The sequence below is a fragment of the Triticum aestivum genome, chromosome 5D (assembly GCF_018294505.1).
Source record: "Triticum aestivum cultivar Chinese Spring chromosome 5D, IWGSC CS RefSeq v2.1, whole genome shotgun sequence".
NCBI lineage: Eukaryota > Viridiplantae > Streptophyta > Magnoliopsida > Poales > Poaceae > Triticum > Triticum aestivum.
In genome coordinates, this window is record NC_057808.1 from 411,638,910 (window position 1) to 411,653,858 (window position 14,949).

Sequence of the window (14,949 nt, forward strand, 5' to 3'; positions counted from 1 at the left end):
GTAAAGCAGTGGATCAAAAGGTATATCGCTCTATGATTGGATCCTTGCTTTACCTTTGTGCATCTAGACCGGATATCATGTTGAGTGTGGGAATATGTGCACGGTTTCAAGCCGCACCTAAGGAAAGCCACTTTGTGGCGGTCAAGCGAATCTTTCGATATTTGGCTCATACCCCAAACTTTGGCCTATGGTACCCAAGAGGAGCAAACTTCAAGCTTGTAGGTTATTCGGACTCCGATTGGGCAGGAGACAAAGTGGATAGGAAGTCCACTTCCGGAGGGTGCCAATTTCTTGGTTGCTCTTTGGTAAGTTGGTCTTCTAAAAAGCAAAGTTGTGTGTCTCTCTCGTCCACCGAAGCGGAGTATGTGGCGGCCGGAAGTTGTTGTGCACAACTATTATGGATGAGGCAAACTTTAAAGGATTACGGTGTCATTTGTGACAAAGTGCCTCTTTGGTGTGACAATGAAAGTGCTATCAAGATTTCTCTCAACCCGGTGCAACACTTCAAGACAAAGCATATTGAGATTCGGTATCACTTCATCCGGGATCATATTAGGCGAGGGGAGATCGAGCTCAACTATGTCAACACTCATGATAACCTTGCAGATATTTTCACGAAGCCATTGGATGAAGCAAGATTTCGCGAGTTAAGGCATGAGCTAAATATCATTGATTCGAGCAATGTGGTTTGAACCTTTGCACACCCCTCATATTCATTGTGCTTTCTTGTCTAGGTGTAGGCATGGGCGTAGGGGGAGTGTTGTTCTCTCAATGAACTTTCCCTCCCCCCACAATGCATAAACTGATCTCACTCTTTCACATTAGCCATTTTTGATGGTACTTGTGCTTCAAAGACGAGCTTTGGTCATGGGCCCAAGGATAATTCTTCGCGGTGCCATACCAAGTGACTCAAACATAGGTGGCCTCGGCCACCGCCCTCTCGTATAGAGGCGTGTGATTCTTGTTCTCTTGCTAGTGCTCTTGTTGGTCTTCTTGCCGTTGTTTCCCGTCTTTCGTTTTGCACCATATGTGTTGAGTCTGGTTTGAGTTGCGCTGGGCGGTACTACCGTTGTGCAGGAGCGGTACTACCGCTGGAGCGGTACTACCGCTCCACGGAGCGGTACTACCGCTTATACGGCAGAGCGGTACTACCGCCCCTCACCACGGTACTACCGCTGAGGGGCGGGGCCAGGGGGTTAAGTCGTGGGCAGGGGTGGTTTCCTCCACCCCATACCCATTTGCTTCGTCCCCTGGTTCCTCTTCCTCTCTCTCCAGCGCCATCTCGCCGCGGGAAGGCTCCGGCGGCCCTCCGTCTCCGGACCGTTCCTCTCCATTTCCTTCGGTGGAGTCGATCCCCACCTCGTCCTCTTGCCATGGATGCCGGTATTGCCCCCGTTCCTCTTCTCTTCTTGTCTAGTTTTCAGATCTCGCGTTTTAGGGGCAATAGTAGTTGCATCTCTAGATTTTTGGCCAAATCTAGGCTTGAGTAGGTTGGAGAAGGCAACTAGACTCTTTGGATTGATGTTTGGTAGGTTTATTTTTGAATTTGGCATCCCCGGTAGTGCCGGATCTGACCACGGCAGTAGGGATCCGCCGTGCCCCATCTCAGGCGGTACTACCGCCCATCTGGCACGGTACTACCGCTGGAGCGGTACTACCGCTCCACGGAGCGGTACTACCGCTTATGTGGCTAAGCGGTACTACCGCTGAGCAGGCACGGTACTACCGCTGGATGCCCAGTTCCATTGTTTCCTACCACGTGTTGATCCATATTTGTTGTGTTTATTTGGTTTTGATCGTTCCTTCTGGTTGTTTCTTGTGTCCGTGTGTTTGGTTCCAGGTGATGAACATCCTGAGCAGCAAGTCCGTCGTGTCAACCCCGGGCGTTCAACGTCGAAGCGGTACCGCTCATCTGAGACTGCAGGTGGTTCTTCCAGTGCTCCACAGCCAGCAGGGGGTGCTTCCTCAAGTGCTAATCCTCCTCGCAAGAAGAAGATTGCCAGCCGACCGAAGCCAAGTGGCAAGAAAGTGACTGAGATGTCTAGCAAGGAATTCTGGGACAGGCGTCGGCGCAACCCCTATGAGGAAGACCAAGAACCCAATCTTGTCAATCGCCCGTTCTGGAACCGGTTTCAGTATGCCACATACTTTGATGTGATCAAGGCTAAGAAGAATCTCTTTGTCAATGTTCATTCCATCAACACGGATGCTATGGAGAAGGACCTTGAGTACTTTGGTGATGCCCTACAGATGTGCTCTTAGTTGAACATTCTCAGGATCATGCAGTTCAACAAGGACTTTGATGCAGATTTGCTGGCACAGTTCTTTGCCACTGTTCACCTAGGAACTGATGCAGACAGGACTCTGACTTGGATGACAAATGGAAAGGTGCTAGCTGTCAAGTGGCAGGCCTTCATGGGGCTGCTTGAGGTGGAAGATCAAGGGCTCGAGACTCCAGTTGGCTTTCGTCCTCACCAAAATGTCACCTCCACTCACAAGCAAGCCCTCTGGCCCTACTGTACTCGGAAGGTCCACCCTGAGACCAGGAAGGAAACCTATGAGTTGTCTACCTATCTGGACATCCTTCACCGTATCTTCCGCGAGACTCTCTTCCCTCGTATTGGGAATCTGGACATGGTACACTCTTACCTTGTGGACATGCTTCTCTTCTGCCAGCGTGAGAAGGACGCAAACACCGGCGAGTCCCTGGACATCTCTCACGTCATGTGGTCTGAGCTTCTGGCGGCTGTTTCTGAGCGCAAGTGCCCAATTTATGGTCCGTTCATCATGTTGCTTATTGAGAGGGCCTGGAGACATACCTATCCTGAGGAGCAGCTGGAAACTGGAGAGTTGGTCTCTCATGAGATCAAGCGTCTGAGGAAGAAGGATAATTGGGGTAGATCTGGAGCTCCATCTTCTGCTGCTGCCATGGAGACCGAGGACGAGGCTGATGCCGGTGATGATGATGAGGATTATGTGCCTCCTGGGACAGAGCCTTCTGTAGCAGAGCCCTCTTGGGCAAAGAAGCTCAAACGCAAGATGAAGAAGCTGTTCTGCATGGAGTCTCATGGTCAGTACATGACTCATGTGGCTGAGAAGAAGGCAAGAGGACGTCACAAGGAGCTGATGCGTCAGATGGGTGCGACAGTCACCAGCGGCTCAGAGGGTCAGATTACTGAGGAGGAGGAGTGGATCCAGCAGCATTGTCCGTGGACCGAATCAGATGCCGAGCAGTTTCCAGGCGAGGACGGCAGTGCAGATGATCACGCAGAGTCCTGATGTTCGAGATCCTCAGCATGCTCTCACCTGGAGCCATAGGTTAGCTCTTTGCCCCTTTTGGTGTCTTGATGCCAAAGGGGGAGAGAGTTTAGGGATTTGCGTCATTGTGTTGCGAGTGTGTCTTTGCGCTTTCGTTATGTGCTACTTTGTGCTTTGCTTGGACCTTGTGCTTTGCTTCGTTTTGTGTTCAGTGAGACTTTAGTTCGAGTCATATGGTGTGAGACATGTGCTACCCTATCATTATCATATCTTTATCTTTGTCTCTAGTCATTTGATATCTCATGAGTTATATGCTTCATTATGTTATATATCCTGCTATCTTGTATCTCGCTTAGGTTGTTGGTCTCTAAAATACAGGGGGAGTGTTGATCCTAGTATGTGTGTCGTGCAGTTCAAAGCACTTATCTTGATGGCACACATCTAGGGGGAGCCCGTCTATATTTTAGAGATTTGGGGTTTGCTTATGTCCTTTGTTTTTCCCAGTTGTGCAAATCCCGTATTGTCATCAATCCACCAAAAAGGGGGAGATTGTAAGGGCATATTTATCCCTAAGATGTTTTGGTGATTGATGACAATGCTTTTGCGGACTAATCATGTGCATTGAGTGTTTTTCAGAGATTCATCCTTTTGGCACGAGACGATTTCCTCCCCTCGGAGCTTAAAGCGAAGACGGTGTAGTCCTTTCGGATTAGTTTGGTGGACTAGTTTCATAGGGATCACCGTACTATCAAGAGGGGGTCCGTTCTGGAAAGGCTAGGGCGAAATCATCACGTACACTTCCTTTGCCCCTCCCTCCAAGCCTTTCCGTTTCGATGATGGGTGTAATGACCCATATTTTTTTCGCATAGTAATTCCACTCTTAACTAGATAATTAAGTAGAATCCATTAAGCAAATACATATCAGATTTCTTCAACAAGCATCATAACCACTCAAGTATATATATTTATATTCATAAACCTCAAAAAGTATAGCTGTAAAAGTGTATTACAAATCTTTGGAAAAAAATTTAGGGAGACCATGCTATGCTAAGCTATACAGTTGGACCAACACAAAATATCTCTGGGTCAACCAGAACAGCAAGACACATGGACCACCACCCTCACGTGCACCATATTAATAGTCAATTGGTCAACAGTATAGTCTATGTATGGGCTTCAACCTTCAGCCAATTAGAAGCTAGCACCTGTGAGAACAATGGAGAAGAGGATGGGCAGCCATACCAGCCAAGGGAGGTGGATATCAGATATTAGATGGCAAGGAGAGCAGAGTAAGCAACTGCCAAGTTTCACTCGTCTCAGCTCTACCCAAAATAGCCAGACCAAGCCCTCTTCTTCCCAGCAACACTAGCATTCCCCTGTCCAAAACCAACAAAGATCCAAGAACAATAAGTGAAGATGGTGACATGAGAAATCATCAGTAGACTGAAGGGGACAGGCTAGAGCAAGAAGCTAGCCTACTGGACTGGGGTCTGGAGTGTAGGAGCAGCAAGAGTAGGGCCAACAGAGAGAACAGAAGAAGAAAGGTGAGTTCTTCCTCTTCTGCCAGTTCTTAGTACTCACATACACAAAGAGGCCTAACCCAGATGCACACACAATATTCCTCAATGAATTTTCACATATGCACATAAAAGATAAGCCATCACAGTAGCATCACATCTCAGTTTAGGAAATAAAAGTATGAGGAAGAAAGGGGATACAGCCTCAAATAACTCAAATAAAAGGGATCAGGTTATTGTACAGTATCAGCACACCATAATCTTGAACAGGGAGTGATGAACTTGTTCAACACACACATGTGAGCCAATTTAATTTACTAAATCTGAGAACTTGAACGTAAAAAAAATTGGGAAGGGAACAAGGCATCACTAACCTACACATATGTTCGATCTGCTCCATGGCCACGCATTGGAGCTCTAACCTGCACCATCCAGCATCACGGCGACGCCCAACACCGACCACTTCAATCTGGAGCAGGGAAATCACATCCCCAATAGGGTTTGACCTGCAAGCCAAAAAGAACACACACACAGAGGGGGATTAGAGAGTTGAGGCTGAAATTCATGGGGATAATATGGGGAGTCACATCAGGGGAGAGAGAGTGTGGAGGATCTAGCAGCGGCATCTTTCCCGTCGCTGGCGGCGGCGCCGATCTGGGCAAGGAGCAGAGGAGCATCAGTCTGTACTATTACTTGTGTTCTTCCTGGACTAATAGTACTAGTGGGTGCTCTGTTCGGTTGATAACTACTAGTACAGAACTAGTATAGGGAAGAGAGAGATAGGTTTAGTTTAGAGAAAGGGAGAGGGCACGTGGAGGATAAATTAGCTTAGTAACATACCCAGGTGCACACCTGGACCTGGTACACGTACTAATGCAAGCTTAGTAAAAAGACATTAGAAGAAAAAAGAGTAATATTTGACTGTAGGATGACCACACTGCACCGGCGTATATTTTTATTTCCTTAGTATTCACTCGACTTAGTCTCGAAATATATATTTGTCGAACTGCAGGAAGCGAGTACAGTCAGGAGAAGGAGGCGCTACAGAAGCAAACTGAGTCCGGGTCTGAGTACGAGAACTCAGGCAAGCTCTCATTGATCATGCTGAGTAGAGCTACTTTTGAAAAACACTATTCTCTGCTGCATCTTATCATCAACTTGCATAAAATGTTTTGGGAAATAAATTGTGTGGAGTGACTGTTGACAAATAGTTGGGTTAGCTGATGGAGCAGCTAATCCATTGATTTATTTATTTTTATAATTATTCGGTGGGTAGAGGGTGCCCTGGATGGACATACGGGAAGGTGGGGCCCTCTACATATGGCTAGTATATTAAGATTAAATAACTTTCACTCGTTTTATGCGTCGTACTACAACTGTATCAACCATGGTCTCGTCTAAGACGAGTTTAGCCCAATACCATCAAGTTATTATACTCTCCACATGGGTAAGTAGTAGTAGGATGGGCGATGAGTTCCCACGCTAATGCCGGATGGGTGCATTAGCAAGCGCTATATAATAAGCGTTGGTGGAGTGCGGGTTCCGAAACCTGACACAACGGCTAGTGACCACTAGCCGGGTGGAGATATAATATACAAATGGGAAAAAGCTTAGGTTCTGAACCATGTCTCGCATCTAAGGAAATGCAGATGGCAATTATGGTTTCGAGCTCTATGGGTAAAGTGATACAAACTCTGCAGGGTTAAAGAAAAACATGAATTCATGCCAGTCTCTTGGATTGGGGACTACGGGGACCTATTGGTGGTCTATCTCGCAATACGAGTGTTTGATAGCTTTTATAAATTGAAATGAACTCCTGCAACAAATATTTATTTTTGAAAGGTGTGAGTTGAGGTAGGACTTGTTGATCTATATTGAGCTATCGTGAGTGTTGCATTCTGCTATTTGAGCTTGCTGAGTACTTTGTACTCACTCTTGCTATCAATCATCTTTTTCTTAGAGCAAAGCTTGTATGAGAATCCTACTGGACCAAGTGAGGAGAGCAATGGTGATGGCTACAACTACACAGGGGACCTAGATGTGGATCCATCTAGGGCTATGTACGATATGGATGCTACATATGGGGGTTGGGATGAATAATTGATGACCTAGCTATGTAATCCAGGAACCATTTTATCACCATCTATGTAGTAATACTAGTTGAAGCTCCGGTGTTAGGAGATGTAATAATTTGGTGAACATGTGAGAAGCCTACCTAAGACTTTTAGCCCTGCGTGGCATGGTACTGTAATATAAATGACTATCTCTAGCTATTCCCTGTTGCAAATCTCTGACATGGATTATTATTTGACAAAACAAGATTTTGTCAAGAAATAATCCAAGGACTAGTGTCATTATCTATAGTAATAATGACACGGGTCGTCACAGGTGGTATCAGAGCAATGGTTTCGAGGGCCACACATATATTTAGAGACGGTAGGAATACTTTAGTTAGAACCCATACTTGCTATATTGCACAAGTAATTAGTCCCAGAACATATTATCCTGTCCAGTAACTTTAGATGACTACTATGCTAATTAGAAGCCTGTTGCAGGATGGTTCGAATTAGAATTCCACCATCAAGGGTTCGTGGCCAGCATGTCCTACTACTTTGGCAAATGATGCAGGAGCTTGGGGCACCATGTCCTCAATTCTTTGAAGAGATGCCAGATGATGGAACACACTCCTACAGACGTGTAGTTGTGGTGCTCAGCGGTGTTCCATCAGACATGGACTTCTATGTGGAGCTCTCCACAATGCAGCGGTCATCCGATGACACTCTACCCATGCAGGAGGTTGCCAAGGAAGCTATGCTTGGACTGCGAGCACGCTTTGGAGAGAAACTGCGCACCACCGGATACCGTGACTTGCCAGCACTTGATTCTGGGAGTTTTGGGCAGAACCATCAGCAAGGACCTAGAGGAGCAAGCCTGGGTGTTGGGTCTTCATCAGCTTAGCCTACACCTGCCGGTTCAACAGTTAGCACCACTTCTAGTATGACAATGATTGTTGATACGATGATGTATCATACAATGAAGGAGGAGCTTATTAGACACCAGGAAGCAACCCAATTCTGGTACCAATGCTATCAGATGAGCGAACATGATAGGATTATGCTTCAGGGAGCACTAAATGCTATGCCTGGAGGTCCTCTGAATCCTATAATAGTACCAGGTGATGTTCAAGAGGAAGAAGAGGAGGATCCAGAGGAAGTAGAACCAGAGGAACCGGAAGAAGTTGAGGGAGTAGAGAACCCAAATGAGCCACTAGTTCCACCCCCACCAAACGTACCACCTACACCACCCCAGCCACTACCTGAGCATATAGATGAACCAGAATCAGCCCTACAGCCAGATATAGAGCAGCAGCAGCTACCCCACTTCCCTATCCCACGACCACACCAACCTGACTTTATCCACCCACACATGAGTGTCAGCTCGAGGGAGTACAGGGAGGCTGCTACCTATGCAAGGGTACTTGGGCTTGGCACGAGTGGTAGCGGAGGAAGCAATGGAAGTGGCAGCGGTAGCAACAATGGCGGTGGCAGCAGCATCATCTAATCAAGTTCCAATCTACCACTCTTAGGCGTGGGACGCCTTGGCCATAGACTAGTCTTTTGGGATCAGCGGTAGTTAGGGTAGTGGCAGCCTGAATATGTGTGTTTATGTAAGATATGTGGCAAGGCAGAGTTTGTCCCCTATGTACTAGTAAGATCTGAACCCTATGTGGAGTGTGTTGTAGTTGTAATGCAGTTATGCCCTTAACTAAGACTTGTGTGATATACTGGTTGTAATATAAGTGCTTGTTCTGTAGTATATAACTTGTGTGCATTAGGAGGCTCACAGTACCTTACTATTGTGTGCTTGAGTGAGTAATCAGAGTGGTATCATTCTGGTTAGTAAGAGGCATTTGCCACCATGATTGCACTTCATGTTGGGTTACTGCAAATTTAAGGACAGCATGCTATTTATTGGTATCACTTGCACTTGTGCTTGCTGATTGGAATCAATAATCATGCAAAGAAGTAACCAACTAACTAGAAGAAAAAAAATGCAGGATGAATAACAATGGTTTGACTGAGCAAGACCTTGTCTTTCGTTTGGGATCAAGCGCCCATGATCAGCATGGGGGTACACCAGTTTCAGAAAATCAAAGTGCCCTACCTGGAGCGGCGCAACTTCCAAGCAATCCAGAAGTGGGCAATGCTGGAACTTCTGGACTTATGGGTGGAGAAGGCAATTTGGGAGATGTCCTTAAGTTCATGGAGAATTCTCGAAGGAAGTCCCAAGAGAACCAGAACCGCTTCCTCGAAGCGATACTGACAAGACTAGTTCCTGGAGGAGCAAACCTACCCGGTGCAGGAGTAAGCTTGGGAGAATTTCTGAAAACTCAGCCACCCACATTCTCCAAGGCGGTGGATCCACTAGAGGCAGATGACTGGCTGTTAGAAGTAGAACACAATCTGGAAACCGTGGGGTGCTCAGATGAAGAGAAGGTGTGATATGCATCGCACCAGCTAACCGGACCAGCAGCAGCTTGGTGGAGGAATTTCAGCCTTAGCCGAGCAAATAATCAGCCTATCACTTGGGAGGAGTTCAAGGAGAATTTCCGTCAGACCCATATTCCAAAGGGAAAGATGGATACCAAAAAGAGGGAGTTTCACAATCTGACTCAAGGTAGCAAGAGGATAAACGACTACCTAAACCAGTTTACTGATTTGGCAAGATATGCCCCGGATGATGTGAATACAGAAGCCAAGAAGGTGGAAAAGTTTATGGAAGGGCTGCATCCATTCCTGAAAATGCACCTCTCGATTCACGGGATCACCCAGTTTCAAGACCTTGTCAACAGGGCCTTCATACTTGAGAATGAGCATGCCAACCTAAGTGAAGAAAGAAGGAAGAAGGCAAGGGTAGATCCACGCCCCATGATGCATCACCCACGTCCTATGATGCCTGTACCAGTGCGTCCTCATATGCCACCACCACGGCCTAGATTTCCTACTCAGCCAACCTTTGTTCCTAAATGTGGGAAGTGTGGAAAAGGTCATGCTACTCGAGATTGTATGACGGGTACAAGACTTTGCTTCAATTGTGGGAGGCCAGGACACCACAAGCTCAATTGCACCTCTCCTCCCGTGAATCCTACAAGGCCACCTATACATCAGACTCAAGTGCATCGTCCACCAGCTGGGCGAGGACAAGGCGGACCTATGAACTATGCAGTAAGAGGAGCTGGGCGTGGAGGACAAGTAGGAGGACAACCAAGGCTGAATTATGTGGCTGCAGAGCAACTAGGAGAAGCTACAGATGTTGTCATCGGTAAACTACTCATTCCTCCTTCAGTTGGTACAGTTCTTTTTGATACCGGTGCCACACACTCATTTATTTCTCAAGATTTCGTGAATAAGAGTGGATTAACATGCACACCGTTGGAAAAGGCTTTAGGAGTTAACTCACCTGGAGGGAAGATTACAGTAGAGGCAATGCGCAGAAATCAACCAATAATAATCCACAACACCAAATTTTCAGCAGACCTGCATGTTATAGAGATGTCAGGGTTAGAAATAATCCTTGGGATGGATTGGTTAGCTGCTAATGGAGTGAAAGTAGATTGTGAACTTAAAAGTGTATCCATAAGGAAGTCTGATGGCTCTAGGCTGATATATTTTGGAAGTAGAACCAGACCCAACAATCCCTTAGTAATGGTAGCAAGTGGACAAAAGAAAGAAATAAAGGATATACCTGTAGTTTGTGAGTTTCCTGATGTATTTCCGGATGAACTGCCGGGTATGCCGCCTGATAGGGAGTTAGAGTTCAGCATTGTTTTAATGCCTGGGGCATCACCTATCTCCAAAAGACCCTACAAAATGTCACATCCGGAGTTAGTGGAGCTAAAGAAACAATTGGATGAGCTGAAGGAAAAAGGATTCATTAGGGAAAGCATGTCACCATGGGGAGCACCGGTATTATTTGCAGAGAAAAAGGATGGAGGGTTGAGGCTATGCACAGATTTTCGAGACCTTAACAAGGTAACTGTAAAGAATAAGTATCCATTACCGAGAATAAATGATTTATTTGATCAACTCAAGGGTGCATGTGTCTTCTCAAAAATTGACTTGAGATCTGGATATCATCAAATGAAAGTGAAGGAAGAGGACATTGAGAAGACGGCATTTGTGTCTCGGTATGGACACCATGAGTACACTGTGGTTCCATTCGGTCTAACTAATGCCCCAGCTATGTTCATGAACTTGATGAACAAAATTTTCATGCAATATCTGGACAAGTTTGTAGTGGTCTTTATTGATGACATATTAATATATTCAAGAAGCAAGGAAGAGCATGCTGAACACTTGAGGATAGCACTTCAAATCTTAAGAGAGAATCAGTTGTATGCAAAATTTAGTAAGTGTGAGTTTTGGCTGGACCAAGTAGCTTTCTTGGGACACGTAATTTCAGGAAGAGGAGTTGAGGTTGACCCATCAAAAATTGAGACAGTTGTGTCTTGGGCTCGTCCGACCAATCCAAGTGAGATAAGGAGTTTCTTGGGCTTTGCTGGGTACTACCGCAGATTTATAAAAGGGTTTTCGCAAATTACAGCACCAATCACCAAATTGCTTAGGAAAGAAGCTAAGTTTATTTGGACTGAAGAGTGTGAGAGAAGTTTTCAGGAACTAAAGAAAAGGTTAACTACCGCACCAGTGTTGGCATTACCTGAAAGTGGACAAGATTATGTGGTGTATTGTGATGCTTCAAAATCTGGACTAGGATGTGTTCTGATGCAAAATGATAGAGTGATAGCCTATGCTTCTAGGCAATTAAAGACACATGAAGTAAATTACCCTACCCATGACTTGGAGTTGGGAGCTGTTGTGTTTGCACTGAAAATATGGAGGCACTACCTATATGGTTCTAAGTGCACACTGTACAGCGACCACAAGAGTCTCAAATACATATTTACACAAAAAGAGTTGAACATGAGGCAGAGGAGGTGGCTGGAACTAATCAAGGATTATGATCTGACAATTAACTACCACCCTGGTAAGGCAAATGTAGTGGCAGATGCACTTAGTAGAAAGAAGCAATGCAACCACATATCCATTGAAGGGTATGGCAAAGAGCTACTGCAGGATCTTGCAAAGATGGGAATAGAGCTGAGAGAGGCCACATCTAGTGCTAATATAGCAGCCATGACATTTCACCCCACATTGCTAGATCAGATTAAGGAAAAGCAAGCAATGGATGCATTCATCAAGGAGGAAACGAGAAGAATTCAAGCGGGACAGCCTTCACAATTCAGGTTGGACCAGGAAGGAGTTCTTTGGAACCATAGTAGGATCTGTGTGCCAGATGACCTACAGATCAAGGAAATTATTTTGCATGAAGCTCATGACACTTTGTACACTATCCATCCTGGGAGCACGAAGATGTATAAGGATGTGAAGGGAAATTTTTGGTGGCCTGGTATGAAAAGGGAAATCGCAGAATATGTCAGCAAGTGCGACACTTGTCAAAGGGTAAAAGCAGAACATCAAAGGCCTGCCGGGTTATTAAAGCCACTAGAGACACCAGATTGGAAATGGGAAGATCTATGTATGGATTTTATTACTGGTTTGCCTATGACACCAAAAAAGAAGGATGCTATATGGGTTGTGGTCGACCGACTCACTAAGTCAGCACACTTCATTGCCACAAACCAGAAATATTCCTTTGATAAGTTGGCTGAACTGTACTTAGAGAGGATAGTTACCCTCCATGGTGTGCCAAAGACCATAACATCTGACCGAGGTTCCGTGTTTACATCAAGCTTTTGGAAGAGCCTACAGAAGTCTCTTGGAACTGAGCTACACTTTAGCACAGCTTATCATCCTCAAACCGATGGCCAGACAGAGCGGGTAAATCAGATCCTTGAGGATATGTTGAGAGCATGTGTAATGAACTTTGGAGAATCATGGGATAAGCATCTACACTTAGCAGAATTTGCCTACAATAACAGTTATCAATCCAGCATACAAATGGCTCCATATGAGGCATTGTATGGGAGGAAATGCAGATCACCTATATGCTGGTATGAAGTTGGAGAGAGACCATTACTTGGTCCTGACATAGTGAGAGAGAATGATGAGAAGATCCAACTAATCAAAGAACGACTACAGATTGCACAAAATAGGCAGAAGAGCTATGCTGACCCGAATAGGAGGGTTATGCAATTGGCAGTAGGAGACTTGGTTTATCTAAAGGTATCACCTATGAGAGGGGTTCGACGCTTTGGAATCAAAGGAAAGTTGAGTCCTAGATATGTTGGGCCATTTAAAATTTTGGAGGAGAAGGGAGCATCTGCTTATAAGTTGGAGTTACCGGAACGTTTATCAAGAATTCACAATGTCTTCCACATATCTCAACTTAAGAAATGCAACAAGCCACCACCACAAGTATCAGACTTGGAGATTGAATTACAACCAGACCTGACGTATGAAGAACGACCATTGAAGATCTTAGAAGTTGAAGACCGCAAGCTCAGGACAAGGACCATTCGGTTCTGCAAAGTGCAATGGAAGAACCACTCAGTTCGTGAGGCGACGTGGGAGAAGGAGGAAGACCTACGAGTAACCTACCCCAACCTTTTTAAGTAAGTTTTCGATTTCGAGGATGAAATCTTTTTCTAAGGAGGGTAGGATGTAATGACCCGTATTTTTTTCGCATAGTAATTCCACTCTTAACTAGATAATTAAGTAGAATCCATTAAGCAAATACATATCAGATTTCTTCAACAAGCATCATAACCACTCAAGTATATATATTTATATTCATAAACCTCAGACAGTATAGCTGTAAAAGTGTATTACAAAACTTGGGAAAAAAAATTAGGGAGACCATGCTATGCTAAGCTATATAGTTGGACCAACACAAAATATCTCTGGGTCAACCAGAACAGCAAGACACATGGACCACCACCCTCACGTGCACCATATCAATAGTCAATTGGTCAACAGTATAGTCTATGTATGGGCTTCAACCTTCAGCCAATTAGAAGCTAGCACCTGTGAGAACAATGGAGAAGAGGATGGGCAGCCATACCAGCCAAGGGAGGTGGATATCAGATATTAGATGGCAAGGAGAGCAGAGTAAGCAACTGCCAAGTTTCACTCGTCTCAGCTCTACCCAAAATAGCCAGACCAAGCCCTCTTCTTCCCAGCAACACTAGCATTCCCCTGTCCAAAACCAACAAAGATCCAAGAACAATAAGTGAAGGTGGTGACATGAGAAATCATCAGTAGACTGAAGGGGACAGGCTAGAGCAAGAAGCTAGCCTACTGGACTAGGGTCTGGAGCGTAGGAGCAGCAAGAGTAGGGCCAACAGAGAGAACAGAAGAAGAAAGGTGAGTTCTTCCTCTTCTGCCAGTTCTTAGTACTCACATACACAAAGAGGCCTAACCCAGATGCACACACAATATTCCTCAATGGATTTTCACAAATGCACATAAAAGATAAGCCATCACAGTAGCATCACATCTCAGTTTAGGAAATAAAAGTATGAGGAAGAAAGGGGATACAGCCTCAAATAACTCAAATAAAAGGGATCAGGTTATTGTACAGTATCAGCACACCATAATCTTGAACAGGGAGTGATGAACTTGTTCAACACACACATGTGAGCCAATTTAATTTACTAAATCTGAGAACTTGAACGTAAAAAAAATTGGGAAGGGAACAAGGCATCACTAACCTGCACATATGTTCGATCTGCTCCATGGCCACGCATTGGAGCTCTAACCTGCACCATCCAGCATCACGGCGACGCCCAACACCGACCACTTCAATCTGGAGCAGGGAAATCACATCCCCAATAGGGTTTGACCTGCAAGCCAAAAAGAACACACACACAGAGGGGGATTAGAGAGTTGAGGCTGAAATTCATGGGGATAATATGGGGAGTCACATCAGGGGAGAGAGAGTGTGGAGGATCTAGCAGCGGCATCTTTCCCGTCGCTGGCGGCGGCGCCGATCTGGGCAAGGAGCAGAGGAGCATCAGTCTGTACTATTACTTTGTTCTTCCTGGACTAATAGTACTAGTGGGTGCTCTGTTCGGTTGATAACTACTAGTACAGAACTAGTATAGGGAAGAGAGAGATAGGTTTAGTTTAGAGAAAGGGAGAGGGCACGTGGAGGA

At 45.4% G+C, this 14,949-nt stretch overlaps 1 long non-coding RNA gene across 2 annotated transcripts; it reads right to left on the reverse strand.

Moving 5' to 3' along the window:
* Positions 1-5,232: 5,232 nt before the first annotated feature.
* On the reverse strand, positions 5,233-13,403 carry LOC123125193 (uncharacterized). Of its 2 annotated transcripts, none has more exons than XR_006461330.1 (4): positions 13,244-13,402; positions 10,521-10,638; positions 10,236-10,312; positions 5,233-5,281 (listed from the first exon to the last, which is right to left on the reverse strand). It is a non-coding gene; the product is annotated as an uncharacterized lncRNA (long non-coding RNA). The 2 variants fall into 2 exon arrangements; XR_006461329.1 differs by lacking the exon at positions 5,233-5,281 and adding an exon at positions 5,365-5,429 and having other exon boundaries at positions 13,244-13,403.
* Between the last annotated feature and the right edge of the window lie 1,546 nt (positions 13,404-14,949).